Source organism: Podarcis tiliguerta (genome assembly GCF_965153285.1).
Source record: "Podarcis tiliguerta genome assembly, chromosome: 4".
Classification (NCBI taxonomy): domain Eukaryota; kingdom Metazoa; phylum Chordata; class Lepidosauria; order Squamata; family Lacertidae; genus Podarcis; species Podarcis tiliguerta.
In genome coordinates, this window is record NC_139537.1 from 14,335,564 (window position 1) to 14,359,840 (window position 24,277).

At 45.2% G+C, this 24,277-nt stretch overlaps 1 long non-coding RNA gene across 1 annotated transcript in view; it reads left to right on the forward strand.

The window, feature by feature from the left end:
* LOC310675898 overlaps positions 1 to 22,553 on the forward strand; it is a 195,121-nt gene extending 172,568 nt beyond the window's left edge. The window contains exon 3 of the long non-coding RNA XR_014510295.1: positions 22,439 to 22,553. This is a non-coding gene — a long non-coding RNA (uncharacterized lncRNA). The remainder of the gene's footprint in view (positions 1 to 22,438) is intronic.
* Positions 22,554 to 24,277: the final 1,724 nt, after the last annotated feature.

Genomic DNA, 24,277 nt, shown 5'->3' on the forward strand with positions numbered 1-24,277 from the left:
CTCTCCTCCTGTTCTAGTGTCTAAATCATACAATGACACCCAGGAACAGGGTATTCAGAGGCATCATGCTCCTCTACAGTCACCCTGGCCATTGAGAACATTGTCCACAGTCAACATGTCTATTTTTAAAGTGATCTAAGTTGGTGGCCATCACCGTAACTTGCAGAACTTTATGCACTTTGAAGATGCACTTCCTGGGATCTCCTCCCATTCGGTTACATCGGTTGACCTTGGGTTCTGGTATTAAGCAATTTTGCAGATCTCTGTCACCTCCTATCCCCCCGCCACAGGGCAATGGCTCAGTGGTGGAGCATCTGCTTTGCATAGAGAAAGCCCCAGATTCATTCTCCTGACACCTCCTAGTAGAGATGTCTGAAAGTGTGGAGAGCTGTGTAGATAATTGTCAGGAGTGAGCCAGCTCCAAGTGAAGGTTTGCAGCCAACAGCAGAAAGCAGCCAGGAACAGAGAGGCTTAGTCAGACAGGGAGAGCCAGCAGCTGCAGACTCCAGCTTTTCCTGACCTTGACAGACAGGCTGATAAGGGAGTAGCTGAGAGCAGGCTAGAACACAGCCAAAGCTCGCAGGACTCACAAAAAGGCACGAACAGTCTCAGAGGCAGACTCTCAGACCAGGAAGAAGGTGGAGCTGATCCACTAAGTCCAAGGAGTTGGTGAATGGGAGGGCTGTTAGATAGGAAGCAAAACAAGAGACGTAAAGGTCGTAAGTTGAATATCTTCTGTAGACACCGGAAGCAGTCTTCAGAAGGGTCATCTTGAGTGATGATGCCGGAGGCTTTGTCAGAGCCGTTCGGAGCTATCTGTTTGTTTTTGCAATAAATCCTCCTTTTTAATTACCTACGCTTACTGTGTTAACAAGCTGTGAACCAGGACTCCTGAAAATAATCCTGAGATGGCTGGGCCAAGGGTCTAACTTAGAATAAGACAGGCTCCTATGTTCCCCATATTCACCAGTTTGCTAAGCTAAGATTCCCCACGTGTTCTAGCATTTCCTCAAAGGGGAGTTGCTCCCATCCCATGACCGTTAAGCTGCCCTTTTCTGAACCTTTTCAAAGAACTTTGAGTTGTGCTTGGAGGACAGGATCACACCAGAAGATGCCTGCTGGATAAGGCCAAAGAAGGTCCAGCAAGGTCCCACATACTGTTCTCATGGTGGCCAACCAGCTGCTTAAGATGCAAAAGAGGACAGCACTCCCAAATTTGGAAGAGTTGTGTGAGAATTTGTAGCTGTGCAAGGCATAGCTTCCCATGGTAGCCAAGATGTGCTGCAGCCCACACTTAAACCACCATTAGAGATGCAGGAGTTTTGTCCCCTGTTGCATCTGGCAAAAACTCAAATGGCCGATGCATGGTTCCACAGTCTTAAGAACATAAGGAACGCCTGTTGGATCGAGTCCAAGGCCCATACTGTTCTCACAGTGGCTAGTCAGCTGCTTCTGAGAAGCCTCCTATAGTTCTGGCTCCCGAAACAATAGGGTGAGTGTAGGAATGTGCAGAAGGAGGAGCGAAGGGGATCGACACACCTCCTTGACTTCCCTTCCTCATGCTCTTCTTGGTGGCCTTTGAAGATACCCGGTTGTGAATAACACTTGGAGATTTATTTCATGTTAATCATCAGTGGGTTTTTAATTTTATTTTCCTTAATGAACACATTACGCTTAATGTTTTCGGTGCTAAATGTACCAGCGCTCCACAAAACAACCAGGGCATGCTACGCAGTTGAGTTCATGATAATCGGCTAAAATTTCCACCCATTCCTATAATGAACTTAATGGTGGGTGAACAATTACTCTTGGTTATTTGTGGGGGACTTGTTTGGATTTGTTCTTCTGACAAATGAGTTGATCTGGGATGGTTTGACAAGCAATGTTTCTGCTCCAGATGCAGGGACAGATGCTGTGAAAATACCCCCATTGGGGCTAGCGACAGTGAAAAAATGTTGCATCTAGGTATCTAGGTATTACTGGAAGGACAGAGCCTGAAGCTGAGGCTCCAATACTTTGGCCACCTCATGGGAAGAGAAGACTCCCTGGAAAAGACCCTGATGCTGGGAAAGATGGAGGGCACAAGGAGAAGGGACGACAGAGAACGAGTTGGTTGGACAGTGTTCTCGAAGCATGAGTTTGACCAAACTGAGGGAGGCAGTGGAAGACAGGAGTGCCTGGCGTGCTCTGGTCCATGGGGTCACGAAGAGTCAGACATGACTAAACGACTAAACATATCATTTATATTTATTGGTTGCCTCATTTAAAAAATCCAGGCAATGTACAAATAGCTTGGTTATTTAATATTCCTCACTTCAGTCCATAGGACCATCTCCACTCCTGTTCTTCAGCCCGGACACTGAGATCCACCTTTGAGGGCCTTCTGGCGGTTCCTTCATTGGCTGCCAGTACATTTCCAAGCGCAATTCAAAGTGTTGGTGTGACCTTGAAAGCCCTAAGTGCCCTCGGACCAGTATACCTGAAGGAGTGTCTTCACCCCCATCGCTCTGCCCAGACACTGAGGTCCACCTCTGAGGGCCTTCTGGCAGTTCCCTCACTGCAAGAAATGAGGTTGCAGGGAACCAGACAGAGGGCCTTCTCGGTGGTGGCACCCGCCCTGTGGAACGCCCTTCCATCAGATGTCAAGGAGATGAGTAACTATACAACCTTTAGAAGACATCTGAAGGCAGCCCTGTCTTGGGAAGTTTGTTAATGTTTGATGTTTTATTATGTTTTTGTATATGTTGGAAGCTGCCCAGAGTGGCTGGGGCAACCCAGTCAGATGGGTGGGATATAAACAATAAAAAATATGATGATGATGATGATGTCCCTATTTTCATCGGAGAGATGTTGGAGGATGTGGATCAGGAAATTGTTCTCCTACGTATTTGCCATGTTAAAAACTCTCCTTTTGTTTGCAAAAATCATTCCTTTATCTTTTTCAAGTTGCCCGACTGTCTGAGGCCCTGACAAACTCCACCATTCTTGTGTTTATCGCTGCAGCACAGAGACCGTCTTGTCTGGATCAGCGCTGCCTTTGCTTCTCACACTGGCATTTATTAAATTGTCAGCGAAAGGAGAGGGGGGACACTGCCTTTGTGCTTCAGTGGCATTGTTAGGGATAGGGAATGTCGGCACGCCGAAATGGCAAGCGATGGCTCAGGGCCAACCTCCCATGATCCTCGCTTTATAGTATCTCCATTGCCTTGTGCAATATATATCCTGGCTGGATATTTACCTAAGCATCTCTTCATACAACCCACTCCAGGTGTTCCCATATAATTGGCTTATGCATTCGAAACAGCCTGTGCGGTACATATCTAAATAAAGCACAATGCTTGTCTTCTCTTCGGTTTTTCTCTGCTGTCAGGCCCTTTAAAAGGAAAACAGAAAAGAAACAGAATGCAGATGTCAAGCTGCAAATTGCTTTTTGCACCTGAAGCAATCTCTCCTTTTCTTTCCTTTTCTTGGATACTACCACTCTGCAAATCTTTGGTTCCTTATCAGTGAGCCTAAAAGGGACGTAGTCCTGGGTGTCTATCCTTCAGGTTTTCTGGTTTCAATTTGCTTGGTACCTCTGGTTACGTATTTAATTCGTTCTGGAGGTCCGTTTTTAACCTGAAACTGTTCTTAACCTGAACCACCACTTTAGCTAATGGGGCCTCCTGCTGCCGCCGTGCGATTTCTGTTCTCATCCTGAAGCAAAGTTCTTAACCCAAGGTACTATTTCTGGGTTAGCGGAGTCTGTAACCTGAAGCATATGTAACCCGAGGTACCACTGTATTGACTCTGATCCCGCCCCCCTTATTTTCAAGCCTGTCTGCTTCTCTCTTTAAAGCAGGGATGGGTGACCTGTGACCCTCCCGTGTGTTGTTGTACTCCCATCATCCCAGACCACGTTGGCTGGTGCTGATGCGAGTTGGAGTCTAACAACCTCTTGAGGGCTGCAACTTCTCAGCCCTGCATTAATGCCTGCAGAGTGAGCCAGCAGTAGTGTAAGCCAGTCTAGCGCAATGGTTGGAGTGTCAGGCTAGGACCTGGGACACCAGAGTTCAAATCCTGGCTCACCATGGAAGCTCAGTGAGTGATTTTGTGCCAGCCACTGTGTATCTGTGTTGTGGTGAGGATAGGATTGGGGTAGGGGAACCACGTAGACCAGCTCGAGTACAGGATCAGGTTTAAGGTGCTGGTTTTAACCTTTAAAGCCCTATACGGCCTAGGACCCTCGTACCTACGGGACCGCCTCTCCTGGTATGTCCCACGGAGGACCTTATGGTCTTTAAACAAAAACATCTTGGAGGTCCTGGGCCACAGGGAGGTTAAGCTGGCCTCAACCAGAGCCAGGGCTTTTTCGGCTGTGGCCCCGATCTGGTGGAACGCTCTGTCACAGGAGACTAGGGCCCTGTGGGACTTGACATCTTTCCGCAGGGCCTGCAAGACAGACCTGTTCCACCAGGCCTTTGGCCAAGGCACAGTTTGACCCCCTCCTTTGGTAATCCGCATAGAACTCTAGCCCAATGGTTGCCATTAATTTGATTCTGAGTTGATTTTAGAATGAATTGATTTTAGAATGTATTTTAATGAATTGATTGTGATTTTATGTAAACTGTTTTACTTTTATTGTTGTTAACTGCTGTGAGCCCGGCTTCGGCTGGGGAGGGTGGGATATAAATAAAATTTTATTATTATTAGTAGTAGTATTATATTATTTTTGGAATAGAGGTGAAATATGAATGTAATGAAGAGAAAGCTAGTGTTGAGTGTTGAACTAGGAGCTGGGAGATCTGGGTTCAAATCTTCACTTAGCCATAAAGCTCTTTGGGTGACTTTAGGCCAGTCACTACCTCTCAGCCTAACCTACCCCACAGGGTTGTTTTGGGGATTAAATGAGGATGGGGAGAACCATGTCTGCCAAGGAAGGATAGAAACAGTGATGTAATGTGGGGGCACAGGGGCAGTTGTCCCAGGTGCAAAATTGTCAGGGGTGCAAAATTTTAACACCTGGTGCTGCCTCAATACGGCTGTGCGCTTCTGTCACTGGGTTTCATTGAAAAGGGCTTCTGAATGTGGACCAGGAAGTGACCTCTCCAGACGATGGAACACCTCTTCTTCTTTTTTTTAATGTCTGTGGCTGCCAACTCCTGGGTGATGAGGATGCTGTTAGGCTGTTGAATGCACATGCATACTCCGGCTGTTTCCCTTCCTCCCACCCACCCCTCCACATGGCCCTGGGCACTGGCAACCCACGCTATGCCACTGGATAGAAATGCAATGCAATGCAATGCAATGCAATGCAATGCAATGCAATGCAATGCAAGAAAAGAAAAGAAAAGAAAAGAAAAGAAAAGAAAAGATAAAGAAAACCAATAACTAAGTCATAAGTGGCTTTAGGGTAAGGAAATCGAATGTGATGCTCTCAGATGTCACTGGACTACAATTTTCATCTGTCATTGGCTACCCTGCCTGGGGCTAATTTGGAGGGTGGTAGCAATATGTTAAGGGACGTGGGTGGCGCTGTGGGTTAAACCACAGAGCCTAGGACTTGCTGATCAGAAGGTCGGCGGTTCGAATCCCCGCAGCAGGGTGAGCTCCCGTTGCTCAGTCCCTGCTCCTGCCAATCTAGCAGTTCAAAAGCACGTCAAAGTGCAAGTAGATAAATAGGTACCGCTCCAGCGGGAAGGTAAAAGGCGTTTCCTTGCGCTGCTCTGGTTTGCCAGAAGCGGCTTAGTCATGCTGGCCACATGACCCAGAAGCTGTACGCTGGCTCCCTCGGCCAATAAAGCGAGATGAGCGCCGCAGCCCCAGAGTCAGCCACGACTGGACCTAATGGTCAGGGGTCCCTTTACCCTTTAGCAATATGTTATCACACCTGGACCAGTGTGAGCAGCAAAGTATGCACAGCTCTGGCAAAGTAGTCCAGCCGAACATCAGGGTCTTCTTCCCCTGCAGTTGGTAGCTTTTCCAGCGTTGACGATTAAGAAAACTCCTTGCCCCCACAGTTCAACGTAAAGTGTTTATTTCCTCAAAGCACCTGACAAATCCAACACACTGTCTGAACTTAAAAGGTGCCTCACGAACTATTCTACTAAGTACAGCTCTCTGGTCTTAGAGGCAGAGGTTCAACGACACAGAGAGATCTAGCTCAATCCTTCCACAGTTGTGCATACAGCACAGCTCAGTAATGCAAGAGTGATGCTAAGTTTTGTTGTTGTTTAGCCATTTAGTTCATGTCCGTCTCTTCGTGACCCCATGGATCAGAGCACGCCAGGCCCTCCTGTCTTCTACCGTTCCCACAGTTTGGTCAGTTCGATGCTAAGTTTGCAGTTTGATGCTAAGTTTGGGCTTCCTGTAATCACAGCTGAACTGCAGCCTTGGCTTTCTAACTGCTAATACACACACACATATTCCTTAGAGGAAGGGAGGGTGGATGAGTAATACCAGAAGCCTTTAACCTTGAGCTGTTTCTAACAACCCAGCTGGCGTCCTAACCCTGAACAGAATTCAGACATGAGAGATGGGCAACTCCAGACGCCTACCAAGAAATTTGTGCAATTTCACCCATATCACCAAATTGCACCAACAGAGGGCACCATGTTCGCTGCCCTCTACCTTAGCCTGTGCCTTCTCCTCCCTAGCACCCTATAAATTGAGATTAGTTAAAGTGATATGGTTTCTCTTGTCTCTGCCATCTTAAGACGCTGCTTAAACCAGGCATAGGCAGACTCAGCCTTCCAGATGTTTTGGGACTACAACTCCCATGATCCCTAGCTAACAGGACTAGTGGTCAGGGATGATGGGAGTTGTAGTCCCAAAACATCTGGAGGGCCAAGTTTGCCTATGCCTGGCTGGTTCATGCCTGCAAGGAAGAACTGCCCCATCTCACCAAGGAAATGGTAAATTCCTACTTGAGAGAGAAAATCACAACCCCCTCTCAAATATTCCAGAGACGTTTCCCCCCGCCCCAGCCAAATCTTGCAGGAATGTTTTGTTGTGGTCCACGCACTGCACCCAACAAATGACCAAAAGAGACTTTTTTTCGAAAAAATTTAGACGTGTCCAGCGATTAAAGGGAATATATGTTGTCACCTGTTTGAATTATGAACGTGGGAATTCTTCCCATAGCAAACGACATACTTGAAATTCTTTATTTCCATGTGGCATTAAAAAGAAAATCAATTTCCTTACTGTCATTAGACCGAGTTGCCACCTATATCCCTGAATCCCTGTGGCCATTTCCAGCAGCATAAACTGGCATATTAGTTAAACTGAAAGAAGACCTCATATAAAATTTCATTAGCTGAGGAATTCTCACTATCCTCCTGGATGAGCCAAGTCTCCCTGACACGTGAATTATGAATTCACTCCGGGGGTCTTTTTCGGTTCTGAGTGTGTCGAATTTGCTAAGGGATTTTGGAGAGACAGCTCCAGTTAATTGAAATCATGGAGAAAATATATATATATATATAGAGAGAGAGAGAGAGAGAGAGAGAGAGAACTGTGTGCTGGGTTCCCCTCCATGTGAAAGGAAGGAATTGTACTTTACGATTTGTTTTTGCCACTTAGTTATTACTTATAGCTGCTTCGTCTGCTCCTGGTGCAAATTCTCAGGTGGTACACAGAAAATGAGCGTGAAGCGAGATTCAAAACATGTCGGCTACATGGTAAAGTTTCACAGTAAAATCCCAAACCAACAGAAACAGACAAAGCTGACACCAACCACAAAGAAACCGTTCAACTCACGAGGAAAGATGAAGCTGCCATGTTAAAATGATAGAACCTACCAGTGATCATGAATTACTGTTTGGACTTGCAGCTATACAACTGCAAATGTAACTTTTTAGGTGTGTCTTAAGTGCATTATACAAATGCGACACTAGGTGGCGATGGTGAGCTTATGGCAAATTCAATATATATATTTAAAACTTTTTTTAAAAAAGCATTTTCATAGCATTTTTTAAATAGGTTTCTAGATTCCACCTTATGGTGGGGGGAGAGATCTCTAGAACTTGAGGCAAATGACTGGCTGGGGATTCAAACCCTGATCTCCCAGGCCCTTAGTCTAAGACTCCAACCACTACACTGTGCTGTTTCTCTATGCAGGGCCGGATTTAGGTTTGATGAGGCCCTAAGCTACTGAAGGTAATGGGGCCCTTTAGATGCCCAGCTGTCCTTTGTCAACAACAAATTGCTGCTGTTTTTTGTGTTAAGTATATGCTATATGGTAATTTATGAACCTAATAGGTATCAAGCCATTTGCACATGTTGCCATGCGACTAGCCCATGCAGAATATAGGCACCCTATATATAGAAATGAGCAAACCAGTGATATTTTAGGGAGCAGGCTAGCAGGCGGGCGCATTACTTACATCATAGGAGCCTACACAGCACAAAACACTGTTGCTGTATGTAGGTTTTATTTAATTTGTTTTATGTCTTACATTTTGGAAATGTACATCCAGGGTTTTTTTCCCCTTTAAATTTTTTTGGGGCCCCCAAGAGAGTGGGGCCCTAAGCTATAGCTTGTTTAGCTTATACGTAAATCTGGCACTGTCTCTCTGTGCTACGCACCCAGCTGTGCTCTGTCCTCCAGATGTTTTGGGACTACAACTCCCATCATCCCTAGCTAACAGGACCAGTGGTCAGGGATGATGGGAACTGTAGTCCCAAAACATCTGGAGGGCCGAGTTTGCGAGTGCCTGCTTTAGATGGACCTGTGCATGTGGAGGAGATACAAGTGAGCTCTGCAAGCAAAGTGTAGCAGTGTGAAGAGCTGCCGTTTAAGATTGCAGCCTCTCCACTCCCCCCCTCCTATTGCTCCATTTCCCTGAACAGTCAGTCAGCATCCTGTGGACACTCAGCACACTTGGGTCCTCATTAATTTGCCCCCCCCCACTTAATTATTTTTCCCACTAATGATTTTTTTAGGCACTTCGGCAAATATCAGTGTTGTTGGGCGCCCACAGTTTCCTCTTCTGCACAGCTGTTGCCCATTTGACCGCATAAGGACTGGCGCTCAGAGAACAGAACCAAATTTAGAATACAGGGCGACTCTTTTGCCTGCAAGCCACACAGTTCCATCCTTAACGCATCTCTGCCTGACTTTCTTTTTTAAAACCGAGCCTCCAAAAATTCTGAAGGGCAGTTTTCCCCCTCTAGGTCATCCACAGCCTCATTAAAATGTACAGGTAACAGTGCCAGGCTGCAAGTGTAACAGACAGCACTTGCCCTTTGCAATTACCAGAGGATTCCAAATCAAAGAGATTTATTCTTTTCTTGTTTGCGCGTATATATATATATATATATATATAGCAGTTCCCCAGGGAACAAGCAAGAAAACAGTGCAATATAATGAAGGGATTAATGTTAGCACAAAAGAAAGTTTGCTTCTTACATCCTTCCTGGCAAAACCTATCTCATCATAAATTAGATCCAGGATAGCAATTTGCAAAAAAAAATATAATAATAATGTGTATCCAGGCTGTCTGGGAAACAGAGTTATCATCATAAGAATAGAAGTTTTTTTATATATTTCCTCCCTTAAGAATGTGTTCTTCATTACAGCTCCTTTCCTATGCGGTTCTCATTTATTTAATATATTTGGGCGCAATTTAAGCCCCGATGAAATTTCTGATTTCGTACGCGTCTGGATGACGAAGAGCAGTTCATCGTTCATGAATTCGTTTTTTAGAGAGGGATGTGAATGCTGATAAGAGACAATGGTTTTATGCAAAGCGTGAAGAGCTATTGCTTTGGGCGGTGGTGCCTTCGGGGAAGGACTTTGGGGGCAGACGTCTAGGGCCCCAATTCAGCAGAATGAGCTGAAGTGGCCCCAAATGGTTGGCCTACTATATTTTGAAAGAAGTGCAATAAGGGCCTAGTCATACTTTCTCTTGTCCTGCTGTTTCCTCCCAGGGAAGACTATTCTTTAGCACTCAATCGGAGCAAACAGCAATTTGGGTTTTCTCTGGATTGATGTTTGCTCTGATTTCGAGCTAAAGAATAGGTTTTTCCCTGGGAAAGGAGTGAGGCAAGGGGAAAACCACTTGGATCCATGCTTTCTGGGCATGGAACAAGCGTGACCAAAGCTTTATTCACAGGACTACCCAAAGAGGTGGAGCACAAGACCTTTAAATCCTGAGCTTAAACTTTCCGAACTGCACTGTTGATTTCATACAGCCCTTCTGCAAGTCTTCATCTAAGGTCCTGTCTGGCTAGACATCAGAAACATCACCAGAATTTCCTGCATGTGTCTCATATCCTCCAACATTTTCCCAATAAAAATAGGGACATCCTATTCCATCCCCTCCAATACTTCACGGGTGAAAATAGGGACACCCTATTGCATCCCCAGCAATATTTCTGCAATGAAACAGGGACACCCTAAAAGGACAAGTGGGACATTCTGGGATCAAATCAGAAACCGGGACGGCTTCTGTAATTCCGGGACTGTCCCTGGAAAATCGGGAAACTTGGAGGGTATGACATCTTTCAATTAGCATCTTCAAATACAAGGTTCTTTAGGGGCAGAATGTTTAATACTGTGTCCTGTGTAATATGCTAGGCAGTATTGCTCGGGAATTCCCCCCCAAAACAGGAAAAAACGAATCAGTTGAGTTTTTAAATCGATGGCTAAAATCAGTATGGTTTTGAAAGGTTGTCTGCCATCTTTAATCAATTTTGAAAACTTTTTAATGTTTACCATGTCCTTCATCCGACAATCCCAGGGCGTTTTACAACTTAGAAATACAAAATGAAAGCACATAAATGCTTTTTAAAATTTTATTTGATGGCTTTATATATAACTGTTGTAAACTGCCCCAATATTTTTATGCAGAGGGGTATATAAAATTATTATTATTATTATTATTATTATTATTATTATTATTTAAAGGCATCAATCCAAAGAGAGACCCAAACTTGCTCCTTGATCTCAGGAAGCAACATGCCAAATTTGCTCACCATATCGTAAGAGTTGTCGTAATATAGGGAGCTGCCTTGCGCTAAGGCAGAACACTGCTCCATCTATCTTAGTACTGGCAGCACTGACTGGCAGCAGCTCTCTGTGGTTTAAGGCAGAATGCCAGAATGACAGGGATTGAACCCAGGGCCTTCTGCAGACGGAGCACATGCTCTATAACTGAGCCACAAGCCTACCGCAAATCCTCTCATTTCTGCATCCATCTTTCTCGGAAGAAGCCATTCCAATATACAGTCAAGGCGCATCCAAGGAGAGATCCTCTTTAGGATTATTAAAGAACAATTAAGACTTCCCCTTTTGGAGAAAGCCATAGTCATATCTGCCAGCCCTTTGTTATGCGGCTTTGCTTGAGCATATAAACAACGACCTGTGCATTATTTTCCATTAAGCGTGGCACGCTCATTTCTCCAGAGACGGACTTCCCAGGGCTCTTATTTGTCACTCCAGTGAAGCAAAATGGAATGAGCTATTTAAGCCATATAATAAAGTAACCAGGAAGGAGGCAAGAAAGCTTCTGCATCGGTGCCATTATTCTACCAAACCCCCTTTTTGTTGCAATTGCCTTTTTCATCATGAACAGCTCCGTGCCATTATTTCACCTTTGTGAAACTGTGAGTGTAATTACTTTGATTCAGGGCAGTGGGAGCTTACAGGTAACAAATTCCATTGGCCACCCGTGAGTAATAATTCAATTATTCAGTGGTCTTGTAACAGCTCTGAAATAGCCTCTTCCCATTTCGCAAACATCATATTTACTGCTGGAAATAAACCCTTTCTTCAGAGTGATATACGAGGTCCATCTGTCTCGGCCCATGTAAGCGTACAATAGGATCGACACATAACTACTTTCCTCTGGTATTTTCAATATTATAAGAGAAGCTGCCAACTTGCGGGGAACCTGTGGTGGTCCACCTTGTTTTGTCCATGTAGCACGGGGTAGGTAGTATGTGGCCCTCCACATATTGTGGGATCTTCCATCAGCTATGGTCAGTATGACCAGTGGTTAGGGATGATGGGTGTCCAGAACACAGGAGCTCAGCTGCTGACACACATGGACCATATCATGGATTGCCAAGCTTTTGTTGAGAAAGTGCCGTGGGTGCCAGTCACAAAATGGTGGCTGCAGGAAGTGACATCACAAAATGGCTTGAGGGGGGAGGCGTGGAATTATGGCATCAATGTAGGGGAGGCCGAGCCTGTGCAAAAAGGAACTGAAAAGCAAAAGCAAAGCACCTCTAATGTATTGTGGATTTTTTTGGGAAATATTATTTATTTAAACATTTCACAGGCATTGTACTGTCAGCCTCTGGATTATATAGCTCAAATCATGCCAGCCTTGAAACACTTTCAAATGGTTTTCTATGTATCTCAAAGCACAATTCAAGGTTCTGTAAAGTCCTAGACAGTTTGGGAATACCACAGGGACCAACTCTGCCCATATGAAGCTGCCCCGTTCTCTAAGATCACCTAGATGAGGAGATTCTCCAGGTTTCCTACTTGCTGAAAGGTCAGATGAGATGAGCAGAGAATGGCTATGTTCTACCTCCGAGGTTGGGAGCAGTGATGCTTCTGAATACCAGTAGCTGGTATGGGAAATTGCAGCCAAACATAACTATGTAGAAATGCTAGTTAGTGCATGAAGGGGTTAAGACCAGAGAGGTCTGTTCCTAGACTCAGGTAAGCCACACCCCTTGACCTCGGTGACGGAAGAAGTGAAGCAGCTTCTCTTCCTTTCTCTCACTCTCTTCTTGCTATGTAATCCATGAGGATGGATGTGTCTGAACTTGCTGCAAGTTCAGACCACATGTTGGAAAGTATATTGTGTATTTTGCACCCAAGAGTAATCTACCTGTGTTCTCCATGCTGATGCATGGAGCAATGCATAAATCTGACCTTTGGATTTAGTGAGTAAAGCTTTTAAACTTACTTAAGAGTGTGTGGTCCGCTCATTGCTAGAAGGATGGAGAGAGGGGGCAATCATTTAAGGCAGACTAAATGCAAAAGGATTTAACAACCTATGTACCACACTATGCTGCTGATTAACTCTGAGAGTGTTTTTAAGCTGCTGTTTTTAAGCTCTCCTGTGGGAGTGTGTGCAAAGCCCTGTGTTTTTAATCCAGGCGCCCAGCTGATTCTTTTTGTTAATTACCCACATGTGGGTCAGATCTATTTCCTTCCCACTGCTGAAACCAGAGGAGTGCTTGAGTCCTGGTTATGGGTTTCCCCCAGGTATCGCATTGGGCATAGTGAGAACAGGATGCTAGACTAGATGGGCCTTTGTAGCCAAACAATTGAGCCCCCATGTTGTAAACAATTATCAGTAATATCCAAGGCAACACGATGACCAAGTACAACAATGCAATGTCAATATAAACTCTTTATATAATCTATATGGAACATTGAACAATATGAAAAACCAAATAAACAGAATCTCATAAATCTCTGAAAGTCACAACATGTGCACTCTTGATGGATTCTCTTGAAAACATAGAACCAAATCAACCTAAGGCTTATAAGTCTCTGAAATCCTTTGTAGGCTATGCAAGTCTCTGAAAGAAGCAATGGGTCAGATTCCTATCTGGTGAAAGATGGGTTTATGAAGCATTTCTGTATTCTTTTCATCAGATAAGAATATGACCCATTGCTTCTTTCAAGACTTGCATAGTCTACAAAGGATTTCAGAGACTTATAAGCCTTAGGTTGATTTGATTCTATGTTTTCAAGAGAATCCATCGAGAGTGCACATGTTGTGGCTTTCAGAGATTTATGAGATTCTGCTAATTTGGTTTTTCATATTGTTCAGTGTTCTGTATAGATTATATAAAGAGTTTATATTGACATTGCATTGTTGTACTTGGTCATCATGTTGCCTTAGATGGGTCTTTGGACTGATTAAGCTACGCAGAAATGCAATGATGCAATCCTACATGCAACTACTCACGGTTCAATGGGGCTTACTCCCAGGGAAGTGGGTCTAATATGGAATCAATGGAAGGCAGCACCTGAGTTATAATGCTTGCAGATTGCCGTGGCAGACCTGCAGGCTTTGCCAGGGTGATAAAACGATATCTGACAGCTATTCTTATCGGCTTTTTCCTCATGATCAAAGACAATAACCTAATAACTGGTTGATGGGGATGACCTACATTTTCCCGTTCCTCTCAGATCTGAGGGATCTTGGGAAATGGATCTGGGATTCCATATGTGTTTGTGTTTGTGTGTGCTCCACCTGACAGCTCGATGCACACACCCCTGTTTCTGTTTCTTTCAAATCTATCGACTGAACGTTTTCTTCTCAGTGCAAGGAGCAGCCTTTTGATCTCTGGGCTCAAAGACCTCCGGAGCATGTGTAGGGAAATCAACATGAAGCAAAAACAAGCCCTATGTTTTTTGCATGAAAAACTGCAAATACAAATATTCTGTGGGGAACTGTATCAATAAATGGTGTCTTGGGTCTTTTAGCCACAGATTTCTTGACAGAATGCCATATCTACTAAGAAGTAAGTCCCCCTGAGGTCTTTGAGGCTTGCTCCCAGGTAAGTGAGCATAATGGGTAGGCATTTTTAAACATACTTTACCCTTGCATACAAGGGATGCGGGTGGCACTGTGGGTTAAACCACAGAGCCTAGGACTTGCCGATCAGAAGGTCGGCGGTTCGAATCCTCGCGATGGGGTGAGCTCCCGTTGCTCCTGCCAAACTAGCAGTTCGAAAGCACTTCAAAGTGCAAGTAGATAAATAGGTACCATTCCGGTGGGAAGGTAAACGGTGTTTCTGTGCATTGCTCTGATTCACCAGAAGCGGCTTAGTCATGCTGGCCACATGACCCGGAAGCTGTACGCCAGCTCCCTCGGCCAATAAAGCGAGATGAGCGCTGCAACCCCAGAGTCGGCCACGACTGGACCTAATGGTCAGGGGTCCCTTTACCCTTGCATACGCATTTTTGTACATAATAATTGAAGCAAAGGAGCCTGGCTGGAGCATGTTCTTGAATGCTCATAATGACTCTTGTTTCCCTGGCTGGAGATTATACAGTAGGGAAACCAGCCTACTGTATAAACGTAACATTTGCATTAATCGCCCCACCCACTTTTGCCTCTGGCCACGCCCACCACTGCCATGTGGCCCCCCCAGTGGCGTAGCATGGGAGGTGCAGGGGGCCCGGCTGCACCGGGCGCAACATCTGGGGGGTTAGGGTTAGGGGGCACAAATCCACGCGTTAGGGGGCGCAAATTACTTGCCTTGCCCCGGGTGCTGACAACCCACGCTACGCCACTGGGCCCCCCCATGTGGTTGCGTAGTACAGAATGTGGCCCTCAGTTTGAAAAAGCCTTGGTCTAGGGAGACAAAATAGACTAACTTGGTAGAATGCAGTTCCCTACATTCTGAACATTCGTAATTGTCATTTCACCAGAGGCTCAACGGGAACCGTATGTGAGACTCTTATTGCATATTATGACCCAAATTATCTGAACTGGAGATTCCTCAAAGGCATGTTTTGGGGTGAGCAGCGCAGGCCCCACAGCAGAACGCAGGCCTCCCTGCTTCAGCGCAACGTGGTAAATAATATAATTCCTCATACTGCGCTGGGTTCCAGGTCATTTGCTTCAAATATCGTATGGATTTCAGTTTACTGGTAGCCTGCAGCTCTTGCTGTATTGTTAGCTGTGATTTATCCCACTAATATACGTACTGAAATATTCCTTATATTTCGCTCTCCCCCCCTTCAAAGGTAGATTTAGCAGTGTTCTCTTTAATAATTCAAATCCGTTTCCGACCTACACTTTGCAAAGTGTTGCCATCTTGAATGGCGCTAGGAGAAATGGCCTGGCAGTTCATCTTCTTGCCGTTTCTCTTCTGGCTGAGTTAAAGCGGGTGATGCATAAACAGAGGAGTAAACTGCATGTACCAAACATGTACGAAGTCTTAGGGCATGCTCCTTCATCATTTTTCGCAAGCCGAATTGGACCTGATGCCACGACGTCACAAGGATTTGTCGATTTACAGCTTTTATGCTCCACCCATTGGCCAAAGAAGGCGCTCCAATAAGATGGTCCCTGCTCTTAGGCTCATCATATGAAAAGACATGGCATCTGAGGAAAAAGGAAGCGCAGGGAAGAGGGAAACGGAAGCTCAAACACACGTTCCTAAGGCTACAGTCAGTATCAGTGGTGGTTCTAGCTTTCTTGCCCTTTGGACATAGGATAGGACTGGCCTCACCATAGAGTTCTGGTTGATCCAGCTAATGATGATGATGATGATATGCTGCCTATCTGACTGACTGGGTGGCTTGCAGCAAATTAAAACATTAAAAAATAATAATGCTTTGATGTTAGCTCCTTTGGGTTGTTCTTTTTATGATGTTAGCTCTGTTGTTCATTCTTATTTACAATGTGAGGATGGATCTTGTGTGTGTGTGTGTGTGTGTGTGTGTGTGAAAATAAATAAACCATCCACAATAAGTGGGAATGTTGTCAATATTCAGAATGCACCTTTCAATCACAGCAGGTGAGGATTACTGAGTCAGGATTTCCCTATCCCTGACAGAAAATTAATTTCAGTAAATATAATTGCGCCTCTCCGATGTCACCCGTGCGGAGCTGCTTCAGTGCTCAGTGCAAGAATCAGAATGGCAGAGGGCACATTTTACTGCAATATTTTGGTTTGTGGGGATGTAGTTCAGTACAATTAGCCTTCTGCTTCTGCAGGGAGCTCTTCCGTATGAGAAAGGAAGAAGGCTATAACATCTCAGGTTGAATTGAGATGGTCAGAGCCAAAGCAGAGAGGAGGAAGAGATTAAGATGATGAAGAGGAGAAGGAGAGGCTAAATTTACCGATGCTTATACGATGTGCCATTTTGTACCCTCGCTGCTCAGGTGTAGCCTCCTTGAAAGCGGGGGAAGGAAGGTGTAGTTGTAAGAGTAAAATGTACAAAAGGACAAGAGAACATCAAGGGAGCCCCACCAGATCAGAGCATCGACTTTTGCGCAGCATCTTGTTTTATGTGGTGCTGAACCAAATAATTTCGCTGCCTTAAGTGGAGCACCAAATTTCAGCACCCACTGCCCCCCACCCCTCAAATGATAGAGCCAACACTTTGAAAGGCTTGCTGAATCATTCATAGAATCATAGAGTTGGAAGAGACCACAAGGGCCATCGAGTCCAACCCCCTGCCAAGCAGGAAACACCATCAGAGCACTCCTGACATATGGTTGTCAAGCCTCTGCTTAAAGATCTCCAAAGAAGGAGACTCCACCACACTCCTTGGCAGCAAATTCCACTGTCGAACAGCTCTTACTGTCAGGAAGTTCTTCCTAATGTTTAGGTGGAATCTTCTTCAAACACCCTTGCTTGGATGTTTGTGTAATTGTGGAGCAATTTCTGAACCCAGCTGTCCTTTTTCTCCTCAGATCAGGGGTCGTTACCCTGGCACCCAGGGGCCAGTTTGCCCAACAATACCTCCCACGGCACCCATGAAAGGTCTCTGTATCCCCTCAAAACTCCACAATGTGCAAGACTGCTTGCTGAGCCACTGCCAGAAAAGGAACTGAGCAGTCTTTGGCGATGTATCCCTTCCTCCGAATGTTAGTTCAGGCCTAGAAATTTGCTCTGCACCTTCCATTGTGGAGACAGTTGCAAATAACTCACTCAGTTTCTCAATGATCTCTGCACCCTCCTTTAGCACACCTTTGAGTCCGTTGGCATCTGAATGCCCAGATGGTTTTCTCGCAACTATTGCATTAAAAGAACTTTGTTGTTGTTGCTGCTGCTGCCTGAGAGCAGCTTCTTGCATCCTTTCATTTCAGCATTGCAGGCAGCAAAAGAAGGTGAAACAGATTGCTTTGTGTGTCTTAAAAAAAATGTTTTTAGAAGTTTTAGTATTTTCCATTGTGTTTTTTATTTTTTAATTGCGCTGCTTCCTCACTGATGTGTTTCCCTCCCAGGGCTCCTTTGGGGAAGAAGAGTGGGGTAGAGATTTAATAAATAAATAAATGCGCCCAATTTGTTCCCACCTTGTTCCTAGGTGAATATACATCAAAACAATAGAGGTTAACCGTATTCGAATCCACATTTCAAGAGCTGAAAATAAATCCTGCTGCCCCTGTCCCCGCTTCTCCTGCTCTTCCAGCAACCTGTGTTTCTTCGTTCAATCAAACAGAATCGGGCTTTGTTATTCTGAGACTTCATTTTTCAAGGAAGGTGGCAAGATGGAGCCAAAACAACTCGTTTTAGCTTATAATGAGGATGCCCCGGAGGTCTGGACTCCACACGCCACACAGACTGCAGCTGATGCCTTGATTAAAGCAGACCCTGCTGATAAAATCCCTCTCTCTCCCCCCCCAATAGCAGTAAAGGGTCCATCTCTGACTTTAGAATAGAATCCCAGCGGTAATGTTTCATAATTTCCTCTAAATGGTAAAGGAATGAAGAAGAAGGATACATCTGTAGGCTTGAACTTGGCTCCTTCTCCTAACAATGTGTTCCTATTAGCAAGGGATCGTGTGCTAAGATGCATTGCTTACAGGGGGACACTGGGACACTGTCCCTTTGTTGTCACATGAAAATGTTTGCAGGTCTTGAACCTGGCAGCTGTCCCACAGCCGTTGAAGTGCCGGTACAGTGGTACCTTGGTTCTCAAACGCCTTGGTTCCCAAACACCGAAAACCCAGAAGTAAGTGTTCTGGTTTTCGAATGTTTTTCAGAAGCTGAACGTCCGATGCAGCTGTTGGCTATTGTTTCCAGGGCCATAGCTGGGGGGCCGGTTTGCCTCTTTGCCATCCCTATAAGGGGGTATGCAAAACGACAGAAAGTTTATTTCCATCATTTCTTTAAAAGTCTCAGCTGTGATCATCAGTTAGGAAAAGTGAAATAAATGAGAGCTTTCAAATCGGCAATGTTACTACATTCCTGTTGCCAAGAATGTGAAATTCAAATTTGCGGCTGCCTTTTTCTGGCTCATAAAAAAAGCATCAACAGAATTCATTGCAAAAACTGGCATTCTGTATTCATTTCAGCGCAGGAGACTTTTTCTCGAGTTTTGAGGAAAGTTTAGGCGCTGCACAGAGTTTGCATTATGCTCAAATTCTGAAGGGTGGGATAACACGTGTAGCCCTCCAGAAATTGTGGAAAAGGGGACGACACAGGACAAGATGGTTGGACAGTGTTCTTGAAGCTACTAACATGAGTTTGACCAAACCGCGGGAGGCAGTGGAAGACAGGAGTGCCTGGCATGCTCTGGTCCATGGGGTCACGAAGAGTCGGACATGACTAAACGACTAAACAACAACAAGATTCTGCCTGTTAGTATTTCACACCCCCGATGCTGCAGATGAGATTGGTGTAAATCACAAGGTACCACTGTATCCTGCTCTCACAGTGGATGCTTATGAGAAACAACAATAACTTGTATCAGCAAGAACAATGGAAACTGTAGTCCAGTTATATCTGGCAGACATAGATTCCCTGCCCTTAACTTATATGGTGGTGTTGGCGGGGTCTGTTTGAATTATATTTTTGCACACACACACATACTGTCAGGCATCAGAGGATACAACCCCCCATGGTAGGTTGCCAGGAATGGATAAGACAAGGAAAGTTCTTACCAATGCTTTTTATTCAATATTCACAGAGAGAGGCTGTGATCAACTCCCTCCCAGAAACCAATGTCCCCACTGTGGAAGGACGTGTGGATCCAGAAATGGCCTCCACAGTCACTTAGAGACTCATTGTTAAAACTGTGTTTATGGAAGACAATCTTACTCGGCTACGAGTGATCGCCAAAGAGAAGAGTGAGTGGTGCAGGTAAAATAGATTTATTTTAAAAAATGAGTTGGGCCTGGAAACTAATGACATTTTCCTCTGCCCTTTCCCTGAGGGAGTAAATGAGAATATGACCCATAATTCTCTGCAGCATGAAGATGGCCCATGCTAGATGCTCAGAGGTTCCTCCATAGATGTGTCTATTTGGTAATCATAGAATCATAGAATTGTAGAGTTGGAGCATCATCTAGTCCAGCTCCTGCAATGCAGGAATCTCAGCTAAGGCATCCATGACAGATGGCCATCCAACCTTTGCTTAAAAACCTCAGATGAAGGAGATTCCACCACCTTCTATGTGAGACCATTCCACCAATAATTCCCTAAAGGCAGAATGCTTGCAAAACATCCTGTTCATGCAGGTCTGTCCTAAAAACAAGCTTGGGATAATTCTCCTGCAGGTGCTGGTGGCTGCATTCTCCTTCCTTGCGATATCTTAGTTAAAAACTTTATAGGCTACTATTTTCCCCGCACCCCATGATAAAAGCATCAATGCTTTGTTTCCAACTGAAACAGACAGGATTTCTGGTCTGTTAACCACATCATTGCATTCTTTGAATATTGGCATTCATATCTTTCCCCCTCCCCACTTCAGATTCTAATTGTGTTTCTGGTTTTTAATGACTTTTTCATCTGTGCCAAATATGCTGACTCCTCTATCAGCTACCTCACAGCAAATTTCATCAGGCTTGGATATGCTGACTCCCAGATAGTTTTCTCCCATAATTAGATGCTTACTGACTTGGATGCAGTCCTGAGTTTTGATTCTCTTAGCTACATTTACCTTCTGTTTGGGTTTTGGTGTGTTGTGTTGCTGCCATGACCGACGAGCAAACGCAGCCTGGAAAACCCCCAAAGATTTTCCTTTTCTAGATGGACATCTGAGACCAGGTGGGCTTCCGGACCAAGTCTCAATTTTCAGGTGGGATGCAATCAAAAATGGACAAATTCAGGATGCACAATCAAAGCCGACTGGAAGGTCTTGTCAGGAGAAGGTTGTCGATTTGGGGAAATGGGGGCAGTGCCCCACCCTCCTAAAGTTGCCCTCAGCCAGCCACCGCTTGCCTATCTCCTTGCTTGGCAACCAGTTCAGGGCTTTGCTAAGATTCAGCATCTTAAAAAGTAGAGACATCACCTTGCCAAGCAAGGTCCGTATAGTAAAAGCTATGATTTTCCCAGTAGTGATGTATGGAAGTGAGAGCTGGACCATAAAGAAGGCTGAAAAGCCGAAGAATTGATGCTTTTGAATTATGGTGCTGGAGGAGACTCTTGAGAGTCCCATGGACTGCAAGAAGAACAAACCTATCCATTCTGAAGGAAATCAGCCCTGAGTGCTCACTGGAAGGACAGAGGACAAGGTGGTTGGACAGTGTTCTCGAAGCTACCAGCATGAGTTTGACCAGACTGTGGGAGGCAGTGGAAGACAGAAGTGCCTGGCGTGCTCTGGTCCATGGGGTCACGAAGAGTCGGACACGACTAAATGACTAAACAACAACAACAAGATTCTGCCTGTTAGTATTTCACACCCCCGATGCTGCAGATGAGATTGGTGTAAATCACAAGGTACCACTGTATCCTGCTCTCACAGTGGATGCTTATGGGAAACTTGCAAGCAGGACAAGAGCACAACTGCACACCCCCTAGCCATCACATTGGGATAGTGCCCTTATTTCTCAAAAACTTTGGAGAACAGTGGCAGCAGCCACGTCCAAGCCATGGCCTTATCAGATGTCTTCGAGCTCTGCAATTTACCCACATCCACCAGCAACATTTATTTTTGGGCTCGTCTTTTGGAAGCCTGGAATGTATACCGTCCAGATTAGGGATCCAAAGTGGCACCAGCTGCTCGTCTGCTGGTCATCGGTTGCGTTTGATTTACTGCCCTTTACATTATCCCCGGTTGCTGCTTCGTCTAATATCAGAAAGGGCAAAAAAAGAGCCACGGAAGAAATGCTGATGGTCTGGAAATACATGATACATTCTATTACCTTGCAAAGTGCCACCCTTAATCAGCTTTACAGCTTGCGGCTGACAGCGCGCAGGAAGCCCTCCCTTGAAAATCTCTGTGTACTTGTAAGGGCGAGAGTTTGTTGTCCAGCAAACTTGGAATCTTAGAAGAAGAAGAGTTTGGATTTGATATCCCACTTTATCACTACCCGAAGGAGTCTCAAAGCGGCTGACATTCTCCTTTCTCTTCCTCCCCCACAACAAACACTCTGCGAGGTGAGTGAGGCTGAGAGACTTCAAAGAAGTGTGACTGGCCCAAGGTCACCCAGCAGCTGCATGTGGAGGAGCGGAGACGCGAACCCGGTTCACCAGATTACGAGTATACCACTCTTAACCACTATGCCACAACTAATCCAGAATGCGGCAGCTAGACTGGTGACTGGGAGGTGCCGCCAAGACCACATAACACCGGTCCTGAAAGACCTACATTGGATCCCAGTACATTTCCGAGCACAATTCAAAGTGCTGGTGCTGACCTTTAAAGCCCTAAATGGCCTCGGCCCAGTATATCTGAAGGAGTGTCTCCACCCCCATCGTTCTGCCCGGACACTGAGGTCCAGTGCCGAGGGCCTTCTGGCGGTTCCCTCACTGCAAGAAGTCAAGTTACAGGGAACCAGGCAGAAGGCCTTCTCGGTAGTGGCACCCGCCCTGTGGAACGCCCTCCCACCAGATGTCAAAGAGAACAACAACTACCAGACTTTTAGAAGACATCTGAAGGCAGCCCTGTTTAGGGAAGCTTTTAATGTTTGATGCATTACGGTATTTTAATATTTTGCTGGAAGCAGCCCAGAGTGGTGGCTGGGGAAGCCCAGCCATATGGGTGAGGTATTATTATTATTATTATTATTATTAATAATAATAATAATTCCAGCTGCTGGAAACCACAGGAAGGGTGAGTGTCCTTGTGCTTTCAGGTTTCCCACAGGCACCTGTGGAGATAGCAAGGCCTCTTTTTGGCCAGTTCAGGAATCTTGATCATATTTTGTAACCACTTCTCCTGGAATTAATTTGCGAAAATCTCTTTGAGCAATGTTTTCGGATTCCACATTCTTTAGCAACTTTGGACTGAATTAAAGCAATCTTGCAGGCATGTATAATAACATAAGGAGAGCCGTGCAGGATCCAAACAATGGCCCATCTAGTCCGGCATCCTGTTCTCACAGTGGCCAACCAGATGGGAAACCGACAAGCATGTACAATACATTCTGGAGAAACTAGAGTACTGTCAGGTGCATTATATACAGTGGTACCTCAGGTTAAGAACTTAAGTCGTTCTGGTGGTCCTTTCTTAACCTGAAACTGTTCTTAACCTGAAGCACCACTTTAGAATCATAGAATCATAGAGTTGGAAGAGACCACAAGGGCCATCGAGTCCAACCCCCTGCCAAGCAGGAAACACCATCAGACCACTCCTGACATATGGTTGTCAAGCCTCTGCTTAAAGACCTCCAAAGAAGGAGACTCCACCACACTCCTTGGCAGCAAATTCCACTGTCGAACAGCTCTTACTGTCAGGAAGTTCTTCCTAATGTTTAGGTGGAATCTTCTATCTTGTAGTTTGGATCCATTGCTCTGTGTCCGCTTCTCTGGAGCAGCAGAAAACAACCTTTCTCCCTCCTCTATGTGACATCCTTTTATATATTTGAACATGGCTATCATATAACCCCTTTAGGTTATTGTATTTTAGTGGCTGGGGAAACCCAGCCAGATGGGTGGGGTATAAATAATAAATTATGATGATGATGATGATGATGATGATGATGATTATTAGCTAATGGGGCCTCCTGCTGCTGCTGTTGTGCAATTTCTGTTCTCATCCCTATAACCTGAAGCGTCCGTAACCCGAGGTACCACTGTATATATAGATTTTTTTAAAAAAACCAAAGGACTACCTTATCAAGAACATTAGTGTCAGGCGGCAGTGGACCCAACCCCTATGGCAGGTCACCAGGAACGGATAAGACAAGGAAAGGGTCTTACCAACTGCTTTTTATTCACTATTCACAGAGAGAGGCTTGGAAATGCAGCCTCTTAGAATAATAGCATTGCCCCAAGTGAGGCTCCACCACCTTGCTCTTTCCCTTCATGCGTCATCACTACAGGTGCTGAGAAGTGCCCTCTGCCTCTGAGATCTCTGATCTCCTACTTTCAATGCTTGCCGGGTTCTGGGAGGGGGGTTTGGATTGACCAGCCGTCCCATCCCCCCAGTGCTTCTTCTTCTTCCTCCTCTCCCATTATTTCACAGCTTTCCCCCTCATCTGCCTCTGAGCTGTGATCTCCCTCAAACCCCTGTTGTAATTCTGAACTGTCTTCTACTTCTCTGGAAGGGTCAGGCTGGGCAGGTGGTCTCCACCATTCCTCCTCTGTCCAGTCCCTGACAATTAGGAAGGAATTTCTGGCAGTAAGAAGTGTTTGACAGTGAAACAGACTAATAATAACTAGCTAACTAATTAACTAACTAACTAACTAACTAGCT